The 22,223-nt window shown below is 44.1% G+C and overlaps 1 protein-coding gene across 2 annotated transcripts in view; it reads right to left on the bottom strand.

Annotated features, from left to right (window-relative positions):
- CDH11 (cadherin 11) overlaps positions 1 to 22,223 on the bottom strand; it is a 152,598-nt gene that overhangs the window by 67,026 nt on the left and 63,349 nt on the right. The window lies entirely within an intron of this gene.

Genomic DNA, 22,223 nt, shown 5'->3' on the forward strand with positions numbered 1-22,223 from the left:
GCCATGGTCCTCAAGTCACCGAGAGTGTAATGGTGGTGGTGGCAGGCTGCAAGGCAGCCCAGAAAATGGTAAACATGTCATGAAACGTGCTTTGATGGGGGCGTTGGTTGTGAGAGAGCTGAGCGGAGACGTACCATAAACCAGGGTACAACGGTACAATGATGTGGTTGCTCAGCGAGGATCTACCTGATAAACCTGAATGAAGTCTTGAAGTGATATATAGGAATGGATGAGATGTTTAAGGGTAGGAAAAGCAATCTAGGCAGTGGGAACAACAGGAGCCAATATCTAAGACGTGAAATGAGAGTCTGTGTTCAGATAATGATAGGAATCTGGGGCTGTAAAAGCACAAATGCTGCTCAAGAAAGAGGAAAGGGTGGGGCAGGAAATGTAGGCAGATGGTAAACCACACATACACTAATGACCAACAGCAATTATAATACTAACATTTGTGCTTTGGCCAGTGCTTGCATTTATACCTGTCCTGCAGCATGCAAAGTTGGAAAGTCATGCAGAAATAGCCACATGTCCAGAATTGTGGGGTCCTGCAGTTAAACTAAATGGGTATATGCTTCCATTATTCATTTTCCATCAGGAAGTGTCAAACCTTAGAACTTAGAAGCAGCCTACGACTCAGATTTAGAATAGGTGCCTGACTGCTGGCTGGGGCGGGGGGGGGGGGGGGGAACATCCAAAACAACACCCTGTGTCGCATCTTCAAGGGCTGGTGGGGGGTGGGGAGGGGCAGGGAATAGAGAGAAAGGAAAAAATACTCACTACGCTCCTATAACGTGAGCCTTTGATCTAGAACGATACTGTTTACAGTCTTATGACATAGGGACAATTATTCCTACTTGACAAATGAAACAAAATCAGACAAAACTTAAGTCAAGTTCTGGTGTCAGATGAAATGAGATAACCTAAACTTGACCCTGGCTATAAGAAATACGCCCAAGTACATGTGCCAAGCCTTCTTTAAATCCCCAGCAAAAGCAGCCAAGGCAAAGTGGCTCATGATATAACCAAGGTGGTGCCTCTGCAAAGAAGGAAATTAATTTCATTCTGATTTCCCCTGATCTGCACTGTATGTACCAAATCACAGCCATCTTTACAAAATTAAGGGCATTAGTTATCTCCCCATTCAGTCGGAGTGGCATTACACTTGCACGAAGACGTTCCTAGCTAAGCTGAGGCATATCAAGTTTTTACAGAATCATTCATCAAGAGGTGAGACCTAACCCTGATTAGCGTTTCAATAAGAAGCCTAGGACTAAATAGAGAAGAAGTGCACCATCACAGAGGCAATTAGGCACCTTCCAGACAGCCACATTTTTCCTTAGACCAATCGAGTTTGAGCAAATGAGAATTTTTTTTCCTTTCTCTCTTTTTTCCCCCCTGATGTGAAGTGAACTGCCTTAAATAACTGAAGAGGTGACAGCAAGCTTGTTAAAGAAAACGTTTGCCCATTAAGTGAGGCTTAATTAAACAGAACAAAGGCTAATCATTCTTCCATCTAAGAAGTGGTACATCCCACTACCATAAAACTACCAAGTGTTTGCAGCACTTGGTCTGGGAGGCCTATGATGACACCCACCAGTAAACTAGGGGGACATGTCCAACAAAACACTTACAGACTTCAAGAAATCACATGTCACCGCACAAAGCAGTGGATGAATTGGAGATGTGTGCATGCAAATAAAGTTAAACAAATATTTATTTTTGTCTCCAATTATGCTGTCTTTAGGTTTTCTCAGAGTGACGAAGCTACATTCACTTGTCCCCTTCGATGAGCCATTTGGAATTGCTGATAAGAGGTTTAGCAGCAGTACCGAGAGGGTCTAGTGACAGAAATTCTCCAGGACTGCATCATCAGTGCTCCATGACAATGGGGATCATGTAAGTTCCGTTCATCACCTTATCTCCAGCAGGTGGCATGATATTGAGCACAGCAGAAGCAGAGCTTGGATGGAATTGTGGTCAAATGATGCCTCCCAAAAAGATGTCGAAGTCCGACCCCAGCAGCTGTGAAGGTGACCTTATTTAGAAAGATGTTTTTTTCAGGAACCCTCTTGCACTGTTGGTGGGAATGAATGCAAATTGGTGCAGCCGCTCTGGAAAGCAGTGTGGAGGTTCCTCAGAAAATTAAAAATAGACCTACCCTATGACCCAGCAATAGCACTGCTAGGAATTTATCCAAGGGATACAGGAGTACTGATGCATAGGGGCACCTGTACCCCAATGTTTATAGCGGCACTCTCAACAATAGCCAAATTATGGAAAGAGCCTAAATGTCCATCAACTGATGAATGGATAAAGAAATTGTGGTTTATATACACAATGGAATACTACGTGGCAATGAGAAAAAATGAAATATGGCCTTTTGTAGCAACATGGATGGAACTGGAGAGTGTGATGCTAAGTGAAATAAGCCATACAGAGAAAGACAGATACCATATGGTTTCACTCTTATGTGGATCCTGAGAAACATAACAGAAACCCATGGGGGAGGGGAAGGGAAAAAAAAAAAAAAAAAAAAAAAAAAAGGTTAGAGTGGGAGAGAGCCAAAGCATAAGAGACTGTTAAAAACTGAGAACAAACTGAGGGTTGATGGGGGGTGGGAGGGAGGGCAGGGTGGGAGGGAGGGCAGGGTGGGTGATGGGTATTGAGGAGGGCACCTTTTGGGATGAGCACTGGGTGTTGTATGGAAACCAATTTGACAGTAAATTTCATATATTAAAAAATTAAAAAAAAAAAAAAAAAAGAAAGATGTTTTTTTGCAAATGATGAAGTTAAAATGAAGTCATTCAGGTGGACTCTAATCGAGTATCATTGGTGTTCTTATAAACAGGGGAAATTTGAACACGGGGTGGGGGGGTACCATTTATAAACCAAGGAATGCCTGAGGATACCAGAAGCTAGGAGGAATCTATGACAGAGAGTCTCTCTCACAGCCCTCAGAAGAAGTCAACTCTGCCCAACACCTTGATTTTGGACTTCTGGCCTCCAGAACTGTGATCCGATAAATTTCTGTTGTTTAAGCCACCCCGCTTGTGATACTTTGTTACTATGGCAGCCCCAGGACACTAACACAGGTGGGGAAGGGCAGAGTGCAGTCATCCAGTGGACTGGATGATTTCTCAGTTCGTCTTTGCCACCCCTTCTTCCAGGGCATTTGTCCCATGCAGTGTCCCCACTGCCACCTTCAAGAGCACTGAATTTAAAGCTGACCTCCACTCTTCCTCGTCTCATGGCCTCATATGAAAAATGGGGGTACTGGTATAGCACATCTCTCCTTGCCTTGTTGTGAAGATTAAATAAGATAATTCTTGGGGCGCTGAATGGCTCAGTTGGTTAAGCATCTGTCCCTTGATTTGAGCTCAGGTCATAATGTTGCGGTTAATGAGTTTGAGCCCTGCATAGGGCTCCACACAGAGCCTGCTTGGGATTCTCCCTCTTTCTCTGCCCCTCCCTCACTTGTGCTCTCTAGAAATAAGTAGGTAAATAAGTAATTCTTGTGATGTGCTGGACACTGTGTGTGGCATATAGTAAATGCTCAATAAATACTACCTATTACTATTACCGGCATGAACAGCTTGGCCCCCAGAACTTAATAGTGTTAAGGTCAATTTTATATTTGTTTGGTTGTCAGTGAAACAATGTGGACTTGACTGTAACTGGACTGTCCAAATAGAGTTGGCTGGTAACATCAGGTCCTTGGACTCCAGGTAGGCCCCTCACCATTGGACGGACATGACCAGGAGTTCAGGCCGCTTACACTGCCTTTAACAGGTTGCCTTCCACTCCATCCACCCCCCCACCCCACCACCCACAATACAGATTTATCAACAGAAGGCATTGAATCTGCCAAGACCTGGCCATGCCGGAACTGATCTTGGGAGCCTGAAGGTGAGCAGGACCAGTTAGCTGCCGGGAGGTGGGATGCTGAGCTGAGGTGGCAGTGACCTCAGTGAGGCTGCTGGGAGCCCAACTGAGGACAAGGGCTAGAACCCTGATTAGCATTTCAGTTAGGGACTTAAGGAAAAGAGAGAACATCTGTCAATCAGAGGGGCAAGGGGGCTGCAATGAGGAGGCTCCAGGTCCCCTGTGCTAGGTGACACATCCAGGGCTTTGTGATCATCACCTTACTTACCCTTCACCACAACTCAGTGAGGTGGGTATTACTGCCTCTATTTTACAAGAGAGGGAAGTGAAGTGAGGTTCAGAAGACCTTTGGTAACTCAGAGCAAAGTCACCAAGTACATCACTTCCTGGTATGCACTGGGTGGAACCAGGGCTGTCTCCACTAACCATTATGCCCCACTGCCTGCTGGCATCTGCTGCGTTGTCCCTGCTAGAAAGTCACGCTCAGTGGGTGGTTACTAATATTTAAATCAGATTGAAGACTGTATTGTCAAACCCATCTGCTGATGGTTTATAGCTATATACTTAAAAAGGCATAAATGCTTTTTGAATGTCAGTAGTATGCATCCTTAATTTTCTGCATTGTTTATGAATTGCCTGGAATAGAGCAATCACAATAATAATTCATACTTTATCACACTTTGTAATTTACAAAGGACTTTCACCAACATTAGCTCATTTTACACATCAGCTGACAAAGGTAAGGGTTATTATTACCCTCATTTTATTGATGGGGAATAAAAGAATAAGTCATATGCTCTAATATTCTGAGATGTTAGTGAGCATTCAGGCTGCAATCATGAGAGTAGGGCTTAGGCTGAAAATCCTACCCCAAGAATGGAAAAAATGTTCCCTGAGGGGGAGCATAGTTTCCATTTGGGAGTGGACAGCTCCAAAATCAACCTCAATTCAGTCTGCAGTGGAAACTTCGCCTCCAGAAGGACACAGCTGATTAGTAGCAGCCTGTGATGCGGTGGCTCACAACTCCTGGGTGCTTATTCCATGCTCAGCACTGTGCCAAACACTTTGCATGCTTTATTTAGTTAATCAGCACACGGCTCTATGGGGTTAGAGATGAAGAAACTGAAGGTTGGAAAGGTAACTCACTCAAGGTCAAACTAGTGACACCCCCTGACCATCATATCTTAGAGGTTTAACTTTTAGCAATTTGACTTTAAGGTGGACAGCCTGATGGGTACAGCCTTTCTCAGAGAGAAGAAAAATTCTATGGTGTTTTGTTCTGTTTTGTTTTGTTTTGTTTTGTTTTGTTTTGTTTTGTTTTGTTTCTCCAGTCCTGGAGCCTCTTGACTTCCACTGTGGCTTGCAGCAGGTTAGAAATGTCACATGTACTTGAATCAAGGCTTGGCTTCCCTTCTGCTCAGGACTCTTGGTGGCACTGCATCTAATACTACACCTGCTGGGAAGGTGTCTCTGTTCCCCCTCCATAGGAACTGTTGCTTGCCATTAAAGAGATTGATTCTGTGCAAACATTTGAAACCATCCATCCAAAAGTCCTTATGGAGAAGCTTCTGAGTTACAAAAGAACTACAGAGCCAACTCATTAGAGCCACAAACCCCTGTTCGGTGGCAATCTTCTCACACCCATCTTGTCTCTGGATAAATCTGATGAGCTTCAATATTCTTCCCAGACATACTCTTGCCATTTCTAAAATGATTGAAAACAGACCCCCAGAACAGCTCCAGAAGCATCAGAGGTGAAGGCAGCACCACAGGCAGGGTCCGGCGCCCAGAGGGAGGTTAACTCTGAAAGCAAGAGGGATCATGGGAATACTAAAGTCTCACTCTGTTTGCCAACATCCATCACTCAACTCTCTGCCTGAAATAACTAGGAAAAGATTGAATTTGAGATGGGAAGACAGGGCTGAAAAGAAGATGACTGGGCAGACAGAGATGCTTTTTGCAAACATTACAGGTGAAAGAGAAAATGCTGAAACACAATATTCTGTGGCCTTAGCTTTCTGTCCATTAGGGTGAGTGGGGGGGGGTGCTCATGGGGGCGACCGAATGGCCTGCAACGTGCACCGTCACAGGGAGAGCAGACCCTATCACTCTGGCGGCTGCAGGGCCCTGCTGTTTCAGCCAAGAAGCTCCGTTTTAGATTTGAAGTATTAATTCAATTTCCCTCTTCTCGTGCCACTTACCAGCTGTGAGGCATCAGGCAAATTATTCAGTCTTTCTCAGCCTCTGTTTTCTCATTTGAAAAATGGAGATAAAATGCTCGGTGCACAAGGCAAAGTGGTAGAATTAAATGATAGGAAGCCATGTCTGACACACAGTAGGCTTCTTCCTCTTTCCACGTTTCCCCTCTTCAGTCCTTGATCCATGAACAATGGCACTTTTACAGAGAAGAATTCAGCCCCCGCCTTCATCTTGGAAGCTAGAGCTCAAATCTTCACTTGCCACTCATTACAGAAAGTGCCCAGTGCCAGCCTCCCAGATACGTCATTGTATAGTCCAGCCTGAGCCAGAAGCACCCACAGTTAGGAACCCTCGTACAGAGGCTCCTGGATGGCTGGAGAGGGCCATCGTTTCCACTGCTGCTGTTTTGCAATGGGCAGTTTTCTCTGAGAAGCCAGTAAATACACCTTAACACCAACTTGCACATTTTTTGGATTCACATGTGATCAATTATTGTAGCTCATAGATTTTCTTTCACTTCCTTCCTTCCTTCCTTCCTTCCTTCCTTCCTTCCTTCCTTCCTTCTTCCCTCCCTCCCTCCCCCTCTCTCTCTTTCTTTTCTTTCTTTTCTTTCTTTTCTTTCTTTCTTTCTTTCTTCCTCCCCTCCCTCTCTCTCTCTCTCTTTCTTTCTTTCTTTCCTTTTGTAGTTCATAGATTCTCAATGGAAGTAAGAACCCCAGAGTCAAGCCCTTCACCCTGACCTCACTTTTCAAATAAGAAAGCTCAGGCTTAGAAAGGAGGCTCACCTTGGGGAGCTAGCCCTGCTGGAGGGCGTGTAATGCAGACAAAATTATCTGCACAGACCAGCTTCCAGGCTAAGAGGAAGCCTCCAGCCACTGCCAAAGAGGGACCTGCTCCTGCCAGAGAGCAGAGCTGTGGCACTTAGAGGTGTGGTAATGCCCAGTTATCTCCCAGAGGTATTTGAGCATAGGTCAGTATCAGTACTTCTAAGGAGAAGAAACATTTGTTGAGTTAGGGAACTGGGCTAGGTATTTTAGATGCATTATCTCATTTGACTTTTGCAATAGTCCTATGAGCAAGAATACTATCCCTTCCCCATAGATGCCCACATATTAATTCTCAACATGCCCGGGTCAACTTGTCTGGCAAAGAGGACTCTGCAGATGTGGTCAAATTAAGGGCCTTGAGGGCCTTGAGGTGGGCAGATGAGCCTGGGCTCCAGATAATCACAAGATGCTTATAAGAGGGAGGCAGGAGAGACAGAGAAAGAAGCAGCCGTGAGGGAAGCAGAGGATGGCGTGTGAGCTTTGAAGATGGAGGAAGAAGCCATTAGCCAAGGGATGCAGGAGGCCTGAGACTCTGAAACAGACAAGAAATAAGATTCTCCCCTAGGACCTCCGGAAGGAAACTAGCCCTGACAACAACCTGGTTTCAGCCCATAGGACTCATTTTGAACTTCTGATCTCCAAAACTCTCAAATAATGAAATTGTATTGTTTTCAGCCACCGAGTTTATGGTAGTTTGTTACAATACCAATAGCAAACTAATATACCCATTTAACAGATGAGCAAACTGAAGCTTCTTGGGGTCAAATCACCTGGCTTCAGTCACACGGAACCAGCTCACAGGAAGCAGAAATGATGCACGCAGGGTGAGTCTTTGGCCCGTGCTCCTAGCTGGGCGACATGGCACTGGGGATGGAGGCGGACGAGTGCAATTTCACAACTTAAAAAAATGCAAGACCTTCCTCAAGCCATGAGACAGTCAAGATAGTCACTATTCCCAGTTCCATGAAAACAACAACAATAAAAACATTAGCAAGAGAGAGTAGCTGTTCCGCTCAGGGCACAGTTAGAGGCAGAACTGAAATTCCAACCCAGTTTCCATGACACCACTCCTGCCCCATATACTGTGCTGCCTCTGTAGCCTGTGGAACATTTTTGCAGGTTGGTGCCCTTTTGCAGAGACAAGCACCTGCCCATGGTAAACAGCGTGCAGGGCCACCAAACCCAGGGAGACTGACTGCCACCTTGACAAGCAGATACTCAGGCCAGTTCAACAGGAAGCCAGCTCTCCACCGTAAGACTGCGCACACACACTGGGAAAAAAGTACCTGCCTGTCGCCTGGATTCCATCGATGGCTGAGAACCTCTGCCTATACAGCCCCGCATTTGGAAACACCTGTATATCTGGAATGGTATAGACTGGTGCATTGCTATCACCACCAGCCTGAGTCCTGTTTAGGGAGCCTTTCTAGGCGACATGCATGGGTGCAAGTGCATTAGAGGTAATACCACCTTCAGCTGTCACAAAATCCCTATAGAGTAGACACTGATTATCGGGTGATTATTATAATCACCCCACAGTTGACTTATGAGCCAAGAGAGACACAGAGCAGTCTCCTTCCCGGCAAGCAGCAGGCTGAAACAAGACCACAATCCGGCCATTCCTACTTCTGAGTCAACCTTCAATGAGGGTTAAAAAGGCAAATACTCTGAAATAGGCAAGGATATATTTCAGGAAGTATTAACCTTTAATTAGTATGATTGTTATTATTATTACTATTATTATTTTATTGTTCCTTTCACCTCTTAAGAGCTAAAAAGAAAAGTCAATGAAATGGGAAAAGAGAATGTTGGCTGCTTAAGCCTTCTGTTTGGTAAACCCCAGTTCCTCCTTACCCCACGAGGATCTAATTTTATTTACGCTTCCTGAATGCAGCCAACCAGCAGGGACAGCCGGGATTTGGGCTCTGGTGGGAGACGGCAAACAGAGCTTTTGTTTTGATCTCACTGCTTAGGTTAATGCATCCTGATTCCTACACAGGCTGTTTCCCAGGATGCTGTGATTCCCCTGTCTGCTGGGGAAGCAAATATCCCCGTGAAAATGAATTAAATGCAGCAGTATTTACAAATGTTGAGTCAGATTTCCATCCTGTCCAACAGGATGGGAATTTGACCCAGTATTTACACTCGAAAGCTGAGAATGACATCAGAAGCTCTCTTATGAACTGCAGGGGAGATAATGACTTAAGTGGCTTTAATCTAGACGCGTGCTTTACAATAGAAAAGTGCATCTGCTCCTTCTACAGAGGAGAAAAGAAACAGCATTTACTTCTATACTTAACGGACAGGATACCTAATTCCAAGCCTTGTTTCTAAATGTCCGTGGATCCCACATCTCTATGGTTTCACTCAGACATTCCGCTTGCGTTGGAGAAAAAGGATGCACGCACAAGTCCAGGGAGAGACAGAGACCTAAGTGGAGGCGGGAACACCTCGAATGTCTGGAAGAGGCTGCAGAGCTCTTTATGCAGCCTGGGAAAACCGACTCAATCTCCGTTCTCTCCATCCCCCTTTTGTCCTGAGACCTACCCCACCTCCACCTCCAGTAGGCACACTCATACCTGCTCATCCCTCACAGGGATGCTGTAAGAACTGATGAGAGAGAGACAGAGAGACAGAGAGAGAGAGAGAGAAAATGGTGAGGATGCTTTGCTGAGGCGAATCATGATCTTTGCTGTCTTTCATGTTATTACTGCATTCCAGGATCTGTTTTTCTGGGTACCAGCAAAGTGGGGTGGGAAGCATCCAAGCTCTGGAGCCAGAAAGGCTGGAGGCGAAGTCCCAGTCCCATTACTTGCCAGGTCTGTGGCTTCATGGGCAAGACATGAACTGATCTTATTCTTCATGTCCTCGTCTGTAAAATGGGTGTATGCCTCCTTTCTGTCGATGTAAGTCTGCCCCATCCCTTTTTTTCTATTTGAACTAAACTCAATTCTCTGAGCATGTAACAAATTTACTATAATTTAGCTATGTAGAATTTGTAGAATACTTTAGAAAAATAACAGTTTTCTTGAAACAAAATTCAGATATCATCAAGTCTATCCTTTGGAAGTTCACAGTTCAGTGGGTTTTTTGTTTGTTTGTTTGTTTTGTTTGTTTATTTAGTGTATCTGCAAAGTTGTGCATCAATCTACCACTGTCTTGTTCTAGAACATTCTCATCACCACTCAAAAGCAAACTCTTAGCCATTAGCAGCTACTATATTTAGTTCATAGTTTGCTAATGAACATGTTGCTATTCTTCAAGGTCTAAGAAATCTCTGAGGTCCACACTGAATTACTCCTGGACTTATATTCAGCACCAAAGTGTCAGGCGTTTGATGTATATCCCTCTGGGGCTCCCAGATTGACAGCTGAAATCTCCCCAGCCTTTCCAAATAGATGGTTATATTGTTGGAGTTCAAAGGCCATGTTTCCTGCATTTTCTTTCCCCCAGCACCTCAGCTCAGGGCTGAGCACACAAGTAGGGTCTCAGTAAACTCATGGCTTCTGACGGATTGGCTAATCGCCACTTCTACCGAAGACCAGCACGTTTGTCTTGCTTCTGCGTGCCGATGCCTCCGCAAGCTGTCATGTTCCATGATTATTCTCCCCAAAGCATGTGCTGTTAATTTTTCATCTTAATGAACTGTCCAGTCGAGTTTAGCAACGGGAATAGTGATAGAAGCACACTAAAAATGGCTTATGCCTTGCTATTGTCAGAAAGCCTCTCCCTACAACTCCGGCACATAATTGAAATAAAATATCACAATGGCTACAAACACCATTTGTCAAGAATGGAGTGGAGTAAGTGCTATTTCAAAAATTTGTACTAACGAGCTTTATAAACATGGATTATTGGAATGTTTCTCTGATTGATACCTGCTCAAGCATTTAAGTGCACGGCTATTATTCTCCGCGTTTGCTTCAGTGAAACCACTTTGGGTACCAAACTGCATGTCAGCCTTAATTTTCCAGAGTATTACAGATGCACGTTCTTTCCTGATGGGAGATGGGTCAGGCAAGCCGGAGCAGGCCGGAAAGGCCTGTGTTAATGTGGAGATGTACAGGCAGAGAAGCCATTATGCAGCTATTGGCATCCCAAGAGTGGAGAGCTCCAGGAACTGATGCCACTCAAATCTGACTGATGGCCCAGGAGGAACTGAGAGAGGGAGAGGGACAGAGAGAGAGGATGAGAATGAGGGGTAGAGAGAGAGGTCTGAAAATTCTACTCCACTCAGCAGCATGGAGGAGCCCATGCTCTGGCATATTCCTGTTGACCCATCGGGGAAACATTCGAAATGTAGGTACTGGCTCAGTCATTCGCTCAAGAAATGTTTACTGAGCCGCTACTAATGGGAACAGCAATGCTTTTGATGTTGAAGATATAAGGTGGGCAAGGCAGACCTTGTCTCTGAGCCTCAGGGACTTAGACTACCACTGAGGAAATGGACAATAAAACACGGAAGCCATGAAAGAATACAGACATGGGCTTCACAGATTGAGACAGCTGTTGCGAAGGATTAGACAGAACGATGAAATGTGGAATAACTGGGTACCTGGGCGCAGGGGGGCGGGGAGTGGCAGGTGAGGCTGTGATGTCAGGAATGGCCTCAGGGGTGGCATTTAAGCTGAACCCTGAATGATGACAAGCCCCCAGGCATGTGAGGTGACCCAGATGGAGGGAGCACAGAATGCCAAGCCCCTGAGGCTAGAAAGGGCTGCGTCTGTTCAAGGAAGAGCAATGTCCAGTATGGCTGAGGGAGCCAGGCAAGGGCAGAGGTGTGGGGAGTGATCATGTCTAGATGGCACTGTCAGCACAGGGTCTGTGTTTTATTCTGATTAAGACGGATGTCATGACGTATTTTTCAGGAAGGACTGCGGGCAACGGCAGTCACTCTCCAATCCCTGCCCCCACTTGGCTGCTGATTAAACCTCTACCTGTATCCCCTCCACCTCATCTTCTTAGTTAAACTTCTGACCCTGACCTTGCTTCCTGCAGGCCTGGTCATCTGCACCTCTGTCTTCCCTCTCACTCTGGGCAGTCACTGCACCCCCAGTTCTCCTGCTCCAGCTCTTGCCCCTCCTAACCTAGACCTCACTCTGGCCTCACTCTGGGCAAAGAAGGGAGCGAAGGAGTCTTCTCATGGATCAGGAGAAAGCTGTTCATACACGCTTGGAAGCAGCATTTATTTTGCAAAGCAATCAGCAGGACTCAATGGGAAACCTCTCTTGCCCAACCCCCTCCCCGGCCCCCACCTAAGTGCAGGGGCAGCCAGCTTCTGGGAGAAGCACGGATTAAACAGGATTAAAATCTGTCTTCAGAGTAGAAGTGATTTAAGCTCCATGCGACCAGAGGTCGTGTCTTGTCTTGCTCCTCACAGTATCTTGGTACTTAGCCCAGTGCAAAGCATCCAATGAATACACATTCAATGAAAACAATGAAGGTACAAATGAATCTGGTGTATTCATGCAGACACAAGGAGGCTTGTTGCACAATAGAGTTTTGTGGCAGGTTGGGTTCTCTGGGAAGACAACTCTGAGATGGAGTTTCCCATGCGGATGTTTATTACGGGGTGCCCTTGAGAATGATGCATGTGTGAGGGAAAGGAAGCAGGAGCAGACAGAGAGAGAAAGTGAGATATGCTGGAGGCCGACAACAGTCTCAGGTAACCCTGTGCAGTGCTCTGGGCGAGGATGGCCCTTCCAAATGATCTCAGGTACAGCCGAGAGGGCCAAAGCCCTGTTGATCCAGACATCAGATGTTGGCTTCCCCCAGGAGGGGCCATGACCTTGGCTGGAGCTGCAACTGAGGCAAGTCCTGAAGGGGTGGAGAGCTGCAGGTTCTCTCCCAAAAGCACGCCTGCTGGCTGGGGACACCAGTCCTCTGGTGAAGGCAAAATAGGGGAGCATATGGCAGTGTGGAGTTTAGAAGCAGTTCTGCCTACGCTGAGATCTACTGTTTCTTACAGATCTTGGTATGGAAAATGAAGGGTTGGCGATTTGGAGCGGTAGATCTGTGGTGCCATAGAGCACTGGCAGGAGTCTTAGAAGAGAAAAGGGACTTAGAATCTTGGCTCCACGGGGGTTGCCTGGGTGGCTCAGTCCATTGGGTGTCTGACTCTTGATCTGGCTCAGGTCATGATCTCACAGTCCATGGGTTCGAGCCCCACATTGAGCTCTGTAGTCATAGTGCAGAGCCTGTTTGGGCTTCTCTTTCTCTCTTTCTTCCTTTCTTTCTCTCTCTCTCTCTCTCTCTCTCTCTCTCCCTCCCTCTCTGTGCCCCTCCCCTGCTTGCTCTCTCTCTCTCTCTCTCTCTCTCTCTCTCTCTCTCTCTCTCTGTCTTTAAATCAATCAATCATGGCTCCATATACTATGTGTGACTCTGAACAGGAGACAACTATTTTCTAGACTGCTTAACCTCTCTCAGGTTGATTCAGTTTATTCTTCCAGAGAATGAGATGGAAAATATCCAAGTGCAGGGATCAAAGCGGGTGACGCAGAAGGAAGGGCTGTACAGGTAGTGAGAAGGGAGGAGGTTGTCCCTTCTGAAAATGGACTTGGAGCAGTAAGCACTGCCTTATCTGGGAGTGCCAGCCAAAACCCTCAGCAGTGGATCAGACTATGTCTCATTCCTGTGAAGGCCCATTCACCAAGTGTGCACATATACCCCCTGCACTGTGACAGAAGACACAGAATGAAGCAGCCAACTTCCATCCTCAAAGATCCTGCAGACGTGTAGACAAATAAATGGCAATAAGGTCACAAAGGAATGCCATGGACATCTCCATCAGGCACAGTGCCGGGGGCCCATAATACTTTAGGGGCTCACAGGAATGTTTTTTTTTTTGTCTTTTTGGTTTTTTTGAATTGAGATATAATAGACATATACCATTATATAGTTTCAGGTGTACAATATGGTGATTTGATATTTGTATATATTGCAAAATGATCACCACAATAGATCTGGTTAACATCTGTCACTACACATAGCTATAGTTCTTTTTTTTTTTTTCTTGTGATGAAAACTCTTAGGATCTACTTTCTTAGCAACTTTCAAATATCCAATATAGTATTATTAAATATTGTCATCATGCTATACATTATATCCCCAGGACTTATTTATTTTCTAATCGGAACTTTGTACCTTTTGATCACCCTCACCTATTTTGCCCACTCCCCACCCCCAGCCTCTGGCAACCACGAACCTGTTCTCTGTACCTATGAATTCAGTTTTATTTATTTACTTTTTTTAGATTCTACATATAAGTGAGATCATACAGTATTTGTCTTTCTCTATCTGACATATTTCTCTTAGCATACTGCCCTCAAGGTCCATCCACGTTGCTGTAAATGGCAACATTTCCTTCTCTTTTATTGTTGAATAATATTCCAGTCTGTGTGTGTGTGTGTGTGTGTGTGTGTGTGTGTGTGTGTGTGCGCGTGCGCGCGTGCGCGCCATATTGTCTTTATCCATTCATCTGTCTATGGACACTTGGGTTGCTTCTATGTCTTGGCTACTGGAAATAACACTCCAACGAATATGGGGGTGTATATATCTTTTTGACTTAGTTTTTTTTTTGGCCCCTGTGGGTAAATACGCAGAGGTGGAATTACTGGATCATACGGTAGTTCTATTTTTAGTTAGTTTTTTTGGGTTTTTTTTGTTTGTTTTTTTGAGGATCTTCCATACTGTTTTCCATAGTGGCTGCACCAGTTTGCATTCCTACAAACAGTGCACAGGGTTCCTTTTTCTCCACATCCTCACACAGCTTCTTTGAATGTCAGAAGAAAAACTGGCCTTCTAGGGTAGAAGATTATATTCATCTTTATACGAAAACAATCATAAAATATATTATTTTTATGGCAAAAGGAGCTCTTGAAGGTGAACTTCAACTGCCTAGGGCCCATAGAAGGCATGTTGAGACCCCCCAAGAAACCAAAGGACTAGGGGGAAAGAAGTGGCAAGCTCTATCTCACGGGGTCAGGGCACTCCATCTGGAGGAGATTCCTCTCTGCATATCCAGAGAAATGGGGACAGAGAAGGAAAACTCATGCAAGGGAATCTGAAGGGAAGCATCACAGTGAGTTCCAAGACTACTGGCAGTAAGATGCGGATGCAGAGTAAATGCGGGATGACATGGGAGCTTCAGAAGATGAGAGGGAGTGGAGGTTGGATCTTGTCAGTCTTACAAGCGGAGCGCCCTGTAGTTGTTTAAGAGAAACCCTGCAGCAGCTTGGAGGGGAAGAAGCACTGGGGAAGTGGGCACCGAGCTGGACGTGCTCCCAGGAGCCCAAGCGCCAGCCCCCCCGGCCGTTCCCGTGTGAGCACAGGCTGCTCGCTGCCATTGCGGGTTCTGCTCCAACCCTTGACAAGAGTGAAACTACATAAGCGATAAAGGCTTTTTCTTTCTTTGCCCAAAGCCTGACGTAAACGGGTTAGGGGCAATGAATAACAATCCTCCCGGGTCCATTTTTCAAGTGGAAATTCTAAGTGAAACTGGAAGTGTTGAGAGGTCCAAAATAGTATTTGTTATGGACAGAAACATAGTACTTCAGGAAACTTACCAGACATTCATTTAGAGAGGCACCTTCTCACTTGCCCTTGCAAGTGTGTGGCCAAATTTTTTTTAAATTCATTTTCTTAAAAAAAAGTGTATAAGAACTGTTGCTGTGGCAACCTAACAGCATTTGGAATGGTGCTTAGATTCTAAAATTCAGAGCCTCTCGAAAAGATGAACTCACTGGCCTCTCCACAATTTTTCAAAAGCTTCCAAATAGAGGCATCTGGCAGGTGTCAGGCTGCAGCCTTCTAGATCCTCAGCAGACACAATTAATTGGTGGCAGATTTCAGTATGGCTTGTTACCTTTCCTTCTCTGCTCTTTCAAACTTCCTTGAGCTTGAGTCCCCCACAGGGCACAGGGTAATTTGGGTTAGTAGCCTCCGGAGGAAATGGTGATTCTGTGGCTTAGGAATCACATGAAGCCAGGGAGGGCTGACAGGCAATGGCCTGATTTTTGTCCTGAAACAGTGGGAGCAGCTGAACCTTCCTAATGGAACCAACATAAGGAACAGGTAGACTAGAGGGAGTGCAGGAGACATGCCCTCACTGGCATGTGAGTTCCACGAAAATAGGACCGACATAGGCATATTCACAGGTGCACGTGTGGAATCAGGATGGAGCAAGCAGTCAGTAAATATGTGTTTACTGCATGAAGGAATGGATAGATGGCTAGGAAGTCATTCCTTCAAAGATTCTACCCCTGCACTCTCGGTTTCACCTGTTCTCCAGCCGAGAGATGTCTGTATGGCTGCCACCCCACACATCACCATCACACAGTCTGCAAAGAGCACGTACACGTCTTGACACAAAACATGAAAGAGTGCCACGGAGGCTTTCAGTAATTATTTGATGAGTGAATGAATGAATGAATGGATGGATGAATACCTGAAAACAATACTCCTAGACCCTGAGCACTTGACTACAAAGCCATATCACACCGTCTCCTTGGGTTACTTCCTGCCTGTCACATTATTCAAGGTCCCTCTCACATAGAATACAAACTGTCCCTGGCCATGAAATGCACGGAGGAAGTACACAGATAACTTGAGCAGTCAGGAGCTTTGATCTTGAAAAGGAGGGAATTCTACACCAGGCTCTGAGGTTTGCCTCTCTGGAGTTGACAAGCAGAAAAGGAGAGTCACGCTATCTACACGGCCGGTTGTCGGAAATGAAGTGATTAGATTTTAACTGGACTGTGTGTTCCTGCCCTGGACCAATGGGCCCAGAAAAGTAAGTGCAGAGAGTATGCTCACCTGTCTGAGACACTCACTTCTTGCTGAGTGAGCACTTGACCAGAGAGGGCAAAACCCCTTCCCGAAGATGACCACAAGGTAGATAACCGGTGGCCCAAAGAATGGCCCTTCCTGATGTCTCCATCCTGGACCTGGATTTGCTGCTTAGGGCATCTCAGAGCAACTGACACGAAGTGGAACATGTTCTAGATTTCAGGTATACCTGGGTTGTCTCAGGAAGTAAGTGCTGGGGAGAGGAAGCTCACGCAGGTAACTGACATCCAAGCTGTATCTTCATTAGGGATTAAATCCATACAATCATTGCATGCAACGTGACAAAATGATTTTCAAAAATCAGTGATTCTAGATGAAGGGTTCCTAAGAATTCATTGTATTATTTTTGCAACTTTCTGCAGGTTTGTTATTTTTCTTAATTTTAAAAAGTTTAAAATCAAAGGAGAGCACGTAAAGCAAACAAGGAGAAAAACTTCATAAAGTTTTCTTTTTCTGGAACAGTGTGCATAACAGTGTCTATAGCTAGATACGATCTATAGGTACAGATGAGGAGAGTGTACAGATAGGTACAGATAGGTAGTCATAGGTACAGATGAATGACTATGTGGATATGTGTGGTTCTAACTGTCCAGAAAATCTCTGGACAGTCACATATGAATCCAAAAGTAGCAGCTGCCTCCAGGAAAGGACAGGCATTGAAGGAGACTTAATTGTCTGTAGACCTTTTATCACCTTTTGAATTTCAAACCATCTTCATCTATTTAACAGTCTTATCTAGTTAAGGATAAGAAAGACAAAAATAGCCCACCTCATCATGACAAACACTGGCTCAAGAACTGCTGTACTGCTCTCTGTCTCTACAGAACTTCTATACTGCAAAATTCTTCCTGATCTTTTCCTGGTAAACTCTTACTCAGGCTTCACGTCTAAAGGTCACCTCTCTACTGGAGCTTCCCGATTTCCTCTTTTTTCTACTATTTCCACAGTCCCTCTGTGCACCTTGTGTGACCCTGGACCTGTCTAGAAGGAGCTATGCACCATGGTTATTTGTCTGCCAGCTTGGCTCCATCACAAGAAGGGAGGTTCTTCGAGGCATGACTTTAGTTTCATTGTTGTATCCCCCGGTGCACGTGCATTTGTCCCATTGTTTTATTTCCAGTACCTAGTCCAATGGCTGCAACAAGAACAGTTCTCAAGAGATGGCTGATAAGTTAACATATTCAGGGTTCTCTTTGCCTCTCCCAATGTGTTACCTCTCACAGAGCACATACATTCAGCTGCATACTAATGCATTAGCCAGAAGCCTGAGTCTCCTTTATAACCAAGTGGAGATTGAGGACATGGCCATACCCAAAGAATTGTAACACAATTGCCCTCCAAGTTCATGAAGGCTGCAAAAGAACTGGAAGAGTCAGTGCTCAGGAGAAGAGACCCTAGCTCTACCCACTGTTAATCAGATGTCCCTTGGCAAGTTCATGTTAACCTCTCTGGACCTCAAGGTCCTCATCTACAAAAGAATTGTGATGACTGCACATACCACTCAAAGTTCTGGTGATATCCAACAAGATCATGAATGTAAAGCACGTAGCACAGTGGCCGCACGTGGGCCCACTCATTAAATATCAGCTCTTACTGTTATTATCAGGAGTAGTCTCTGCATTTTGTTCACCGTTAGTTAAATAAAGCAAGATCAAATAACCACAACTTTGGTTGAAGTTGCCCAGCACACAAGAGCTTCCTGTAATTCTTGGTTGATTGTGGTACTGACAGTCACATCGCACAGACTGGAGATCGGCAAAGAAGTCAGCAAGTGGACTGTCTGTTTTTTATTCAGGTGACACCAGCTATAGACAGATACTTGGCCTCTTTCTCCACAATGGCCTACATCCCAAAATAGGAAATGTGCATTCACAGACAGACCCAGCAGGCACAGGGGGTTAGAAGGCAGGCTGCCAACATTTCAGACTGTCAGGGACAAAGCAGGGCCTGGTGGATACTTCAACACAGGTGAGCCGCCCCCCCCCCCAAGCGGCTTTTTGGGATTGATTTTTATGCAAATGAAAGATAATTGGGTGACCTGTGACCACTGGCCCCTGCTGATTATCATTCAGGAGAATCTCAATGCATGTAAGCTTTTCATGAACAGAAGGGCAAATACTTTTCACTTCAAGGCATTCCTATCTGCCCCAGTGCCCTACTATACAAGCCCAGCCAGGTAGCAGGGCTGAGAAGCACTATCCTGCAGCTAACCTAGGTCATTCCTCCCTTGCTCTGAGGAGACACCTAAGTAAAATGTGTGCCAGGAATGAGGCTCAAGTGGATCTCCCTGGAGGTCAGCCTAAGAGCTGATCCTGTAAGCCCGAACCCTGTCACCACCATTTGTTACAAGTCTTTCTCTCTACCCCATCTCACTCTTTTTTCTTCCTACTTGGATTTTGAGCACTTTATACAGAGCAACTTGATTGGAAGCTCCTCCAGGAAAAGGGAAGTGCCCTTTCATCTCTGCCTTCAAAAAACATACCTTCAAGAAATGCTGGCATTGTGAACTGATCATGGACCAAGAATCTGAGTCCTCAGCCTAAGTTGTTGGCTAATTTTGTTTTGTTCTTCCAAAACCTTATAGTATAATCATGAACAAGTCTTTCCTTTCTTCTAGGTAAATAAAGTAAAGTAAAGTAAAGTGAAGTAAAGTAAAGTAAAGTAAAGTAAAGTAAAGTAAATAAAATAAAATAAAATAAAATAAAATAAAATAAAATAAAATAAAATCCTTTCTGTAAACAAGAATCTTAGCCTGAAAGATCAAGTGGCCATTCTGTCTATACCATGCTGTGGTTTTTTGTCAAGGGTTTTATGAACATTAGAATAGTTTACCTTCCTCTCCTTATAAAGAGGCTATGCAGAACTTTTCAAACTAGGCTGTTCTTAATTTCTAAATAGAAAAAAAAAAAAAAACAAAAAAACAAAGACAAGTGGCAGATTTCCTAAAAAAGAAATTAAATTCAAGTACTTTTTATTTAACTTCTGACTCTGCTTCATTGATACCTCATTCTAATTGTCCCTATTATGTAGAAAAATAGGAAATGTCAGTTGCATGTTCTATTGAATAATTCACAGGGCCAATGAAACCAAGAGACCCATTTGGCTTGTCAGAAATGAGATGATCATCATTCCAGACATTTCTACAGGAGGGATGCATCTTGTCTGCTGAGCCAGGCTTTGGAGCAAATGAGTGCAAAATATGCTAATTTGAGGGGAGCCAGTCATACACAGCAGATCATACTGGTGCCTTCACAGGGAAGGGCCACTCTGCTCCTTGAAGAGAGTTTTCATTCATTGGTTTATTCCCACAATAAACATCAATCAGAGCAGGGGAGAAAGATTTGGGGGGCCTCCCCAAATTGGAATTTTGTCCTCAGACAGACTCGCATTAAAATATGAGTATACGAACACCCGGAAAATCACCAAAGATTTACAGGTCTAGTCACAGTGGATGACCATCTATGTAACAAAAGCTTGTGTAGACTGTGAGAAAAGAGTCCTGCCTCATGTGGAGGAAATTTTTTTTTGTGCTTATAGAGCAGATTCATTCACGGATAAGAGAAAATAAGGGAGTGGTAAAATACATACGCTCTAGCTAAAGTCACGCATCTCAAGGATAAAAATTTCCAAGGATAAAAATTATGGCAATATGGTCATACACAAGCTGCTTATCTTCTCTAAGACTCATTTTTATCATTTAGAAAATCTTGGATATTTATAGTACCTACCACATTAGGTTTTTGCAAGGATTATGGGGGGTGATGCCTTTAAAGATCTTATCTGCCCGATGTGTACTAAGCAATCAATACCTGTTAGTTGCCATTATTCTGACTTTTCTCTGGTAACATCAGCTGCCCTTCCTCATCTTCTATTCAAAATATACTTAAGTTCCTATTCATATGTTTGATTAATATTTATTGAGAACCTACTTGAGGCCAGATACAGTGGTTGCAACTAGGAACACAGCAGTCCCCAAGTAAGTCCTGCCCTCGAGAATCTCCAGGTATAGCTGGGAAGATAGATAATTAAATAGATAATTACAGCCCAGTGTTGAAGTCATAGTAAATGGTGTAATCTTGGACTACTAAAGTGTTGCCTAGGAGACACCTATTACTCAGTCTACAGGGATCAGAGAGAATTCCTTAGAGATAGCGAGGTGCAAGCCAAGATATAAAGTGAGTGAGAGTTAGCTTGTAAGGAAAGAGAAATTATGGGACTTTGTGTAAATACAGTTGTACCCTATAGTAGATCGTACAGTAGACGTGTATAGTAAGGCCTGGGTGTACAGAGAGAACAGCCAAGAGATGAATCTAGACAGCAAAACAGTGGCCTTGTCATGGAAGAGGTTTATTAAGGAATCCATATCTCTGATATTGAAAAGATTAAGCAGGAAAATAAAATAGTATCCAGATGTAGGGACATTGTTTGTTTAGGATTTGTATGAAAGATACAACATGCTGGAGTTGAAGTAACCCCAGAGGCAAAATGACCTGTCAGGTGGCAACAACTGTAATCCTGGGGAAACAGGATCATGTTTGGATGATGGCAGTGGGGATAAAGAGAAAAAAATATATATATATTTATATATATATTTTTATATATAAAATAAAAAAATATATATATAAATATATATATATATTTATATATATATATTTTTTTTTTCAGAGATAATCAGAATAGCACCAGTAAGAAGCAATAGGAATAAATTGCTGTTGGAGGTAAGGGATTGAGAGGCATATGGTACCCTTCCCATGTTTCTGATCTGGGTTAATTGTGATGCTACCCTGAAATGTGACACATAGGACAAAGTGAAGGTTTAGAGGAGAAAAGCATGACTTATATTTGGCCTCTGCATTTAAGGCACTTGGTGGACATCTACATGGAGATGAGCCATAGACATATGGATAGATGGGTCTAGACCCCTAAAATGTAGGGAATCATGCTGGTAGAATTAATTATTAAATTTCTACCTGGATATTAGTATGTCTTACAAAAATAGCTTCAGTTACCACTGAAAAAATAGAGGAGATAATTGGATTCATAGAATCCTAAAACTTAAAAACTGTTAAAGACCCTAGGTCCAACCACCCTGTGGCCCAAAAAAGAGCTCATTAACCTAAGGGCACATGGAAAGTGAATGGAAAAGCTGGGCCTGGCAGTTGAAATCAGCCTTTTGGCTTATGATCTTATGTTCTGTCTTTCAAGGTCTAAAAGGTTCAGCCTCCTGGCCATGGGATATAAGCCACCTTGTTCACATTTATAGAATTATCTTCAAAAGAAGAAAAGGTGGGAAAAAGCAACATGGCAATTTTTCTAGTCTATCCAGCTGAGTTTTTGCTGAAGAATCTCTTTTAGTTCTTTCTTCCTCCTCTGAATCTTCTATAGTCACCCTTCTCCCCCCCCCCAAAAAAAAACAAACAAAAAACTATCACGTTTGTACTAATACATAACAGATGTTCAATAAAGAGA

Source organism: Panthera pardus, unplaced genomic scaffold, assembly GCF_024362965.1.
Source record: "Panthera pardus isolate Hobbes unplaced genomic scaffold, ASM2436296v1 HiC_scaffold_19, whole genome shotgun sequence".
NCBI lineage: Eukaryota > Metazoa > Chordata > Mammalia > Carnivora > Felidae > Panthera > Panthera pardus.